This window comes from Quercus suber, unplaced genomic scaffold, assembly GCF_002906115.3.
Source record: "Quercus suber isolate HL8 unplaced genomic scaffold, Cork oak 2.0 scaffold_68, whole genome shotgun sequence".
Classification (NCBI taxonomy): Eukaryota; Viridiplantae; Streptophyta; class Magnoliopsida; order Fagales; family Fagaceae; genus Quercus; species Quercus suber.
Window position 1 is genome coordinate 1,870,811 of NW_027069533.1, and position 3,034 is coordinate 1,873,844.

General features: G+C 35.6%; 1 pseudogene; it reads right to left on the reverse strand.

The window, feature by feature from the left end:
• Window positions 1-280: 280 nt before the first annotated feature.
• Window positions 281-2,097, reverse strand: LOC112005170 (cytochrome P450 716B2-like; annotated as a pseudogene).
• Between the last annotated feature and the right edge of the window lie 937 nt (window positions 2,098-3,034).

Here is a 3,034-nt window from a genome sequence, read left to right on the forward strand (position 1 = left end):
CTTTATTTGAAAATTTCAGTACCCATTTTTTAATAGTTTTATTTGAGTTTAAATTAAGCTAGATAATTTTAAAAGCTTATACATCTGGTGTTGTACGCTTAGATTTCGTGCTTGAATGGTCTCTCACCCGTCTCACGTCTCTTAAACGAACATGTTTTGATGTTCATACATATATACGAAATTGGCTAGACAACATTGATTAAAATAAAGCAAGCTCCATTAATTAGCAGGCAAAACAAGAATGCAACATTAATAAAGTAATACATGTGGGACAAGCCCTCTAAAATAGATGCCTTGGTTTGATCTTAATTGGAAGATGCATGGATGGGTATGGCATTGGTTGACGGGTAATCACTTCCTCAGGGTTCAATTGTGACCATTCGTACATAGTCACCAAGTTGTGGATAGTAGTCAGGGTCTCAGCCTTGGCAAACTCATTTCCTAGACACGTGTGGACTCCTCCTCCAAAGGTCATGTAAGCATAAGGAGGGATTGGCTTGGAAGGGTTCCCAAACCGAGAGGGATCAAACACTTTTGAATTTTCAAATATGTCATTGTTCATATGAGTTCCATCGGAGGACCAAAACACTTGAAGAAGCAAATAAAGTTGTGAGTTGAGTACTACCATGCACTGATGTTGGATAACAATCGTCTTATACAATTGTATTACAAAGTAATAGTTGACAAGCAAAGTTGTGCCCGGTGAATTGTAACTACTGGCATGAAATAGACCTTACCTGCTATCCTTTGGGAATGGCATAACCACCATAGCTAGTATCTTTCAATGCTTTTCTAAAGCCACCAAAGACAAGAGGGATTGTTCTCATCAGCTCTTGTGCAACCCGCCATGTGTATTTCATCTTTTGTATCTCGGCCCATGTTAGCTTATCTTCTTTTCCTTCTCTCTTCCTTACAATGTCCATTTGTTATAAGATTATGCAGGAAAAAAAATGTTAGAGAAATGTGTGTTTGACAACACTTTTTTCTTTTAGCTTTTTTAACTTTTTTGCTTGGATACAACTGTTTGAAGTACCATTTTTGAGGTACAGTTATATTTTAACCAACTTTCAGCACAAAGGCAAATATACTTTGAGCAATCGATAGGATAATACGTACAGTCATTGAGATGCAGCCATAAAATTGACTAATTACCTTCTAAAACTTTCTTGTAGATCTCAGGATCTCTAGCCAGCTGCCGTATCATCAGACTTAGAAGAATTGTAGATGTATCATGACTAGCAATCACTAGGGTGATGCAATTGTCTATAATGACATCGTCGTCTATTGGTTGTGGATTTTCATCTCTCAATGCTAGCATGCAAGATATGACGTCGCTTGTAGGGCTCAGAATCCCACTTGAAAGCTCCTCCCTTTTCTTCCTCAATATAGGCAAAATCAGTTTGGCAATACTTGACCGAGCTCTTAGGCCTTTCAAGTAAACAGTGCCAGGGAAGTTTATAGGAAGAGACCAAAGTGCTTTAGATGCTGAATACATCTTACAGGGTAAAAAAAGGCGGCTTTAGGTATGACCTTTAGTCACGTTTTCCATAGGGCTATTGTTGCGGTGTTTATGCCGTGTTTGTAAACGCGGTTATAGGAAACGTGGCCATAAACCCCTTTTTTTTGTAGTGCTAATGCCAAAAAGGATGTTGCATGCTATAGTAAATGTAAGCTTCTTCATAAAAAACACAGCCTTAATTGTGTCTTTTTCTTTAGTTTCTCTCAATATTAAGGTCTTGGCTAAACTATCCATCTCGTTGATGTAATTTTGAAGGCTTTCAGGCTTTAAAAAGGTCACTAATGCTCCCTTTATCAGTCTATACCTGTGTGACAAATGAGAATAGGTCCATCAAATTAGTGGAACTCAAAAATCTTGCACCTTTAAAAAGATTTATAAGTAAATTAGTTGAGCGATATCAAATTATCGACGTATACAGTTAGTGATTTAGTACCTGGAACCAGTGAGTTCCAATATATTTTGCTTTCCGAGAATGCCTTGCTGGTAACTGGTTGTTTGGCAGCAAAAACATCTTCTTCAGCACCAAGAACAAACTTGTTACCAGCTTGACCAATTATAACCACAGTTGGTGAACCCATTAAGGAGGTTTTGAACACTGAACCTTATTTCAATATACTTTCTTCTAACCAATCCCAGCCTCGATCTTCTTTTTGAGCTCGAAGAAAACTCAATGTCTCTCCAATTAAAGGATACCCCAAAGAGCTACTAGGGAGATTTTTGGTTTGAGACTTGAAAAGATATTTTGATAGGAGAAAGCTGAAACCAAAGTGAAAGCAATTAAGTAAAGGAAAGGCATTCCGACAACCTCGGACTCAAAGTTTTCCATGGGGGAGTAGTAGAAGTTCTTTGCATGTTTTGTATAAGCTACTTTGGTTTGAATTATATATAGTGTAATTTGTCCCTCCGACTAAAAAAGAAGAAGAAGAAAAAAACAAAATGAAAGAAACAAAACCCGACTAAATTAAATAGATCAACCATGTATGGCCGGCAATAAAAAATAATGTTGAAATAATAAGGTAACGGGATTGAAAGCAATTGAAAAAGATGGAAAATATCATCTATTAGAGCAACCGCATTAGTCCAGGGAACGGAACCAGAACTTTGAGTTAGAGAGGCGGTTTTACTGTTGGCTATGTGCAGCGATTTTAACCTTTGATTCTGTTACTTAGTTGCTGAGAGTTTTTTTTTTTTTTTTTTTAGGTAAGAACAAAATTATTTTTGTTTAGAATTTTTTAAAGGGTAGGGTTATTTATTTTGGATAAAATTAAATAATTGAGCTTAATTTTGTTTTTAGTTTTATGCGTAATTTTTGTTGCTGAACTATTTGGTTTTTTAGGCTTGTATATTTTGTTTTAGATTTTAAATCTATAATTTTTTTATTATTATTTATGTTCACTAAGATAAGGAAAATACTAGAGTTGCAAGTTTTTTATAAATTACTTATGTAATAAGTGTACAGGTAAGTAAAAAAATAATGTGAGTGGTGTGTCCTTATGCGAACCAATAAGAATTTGT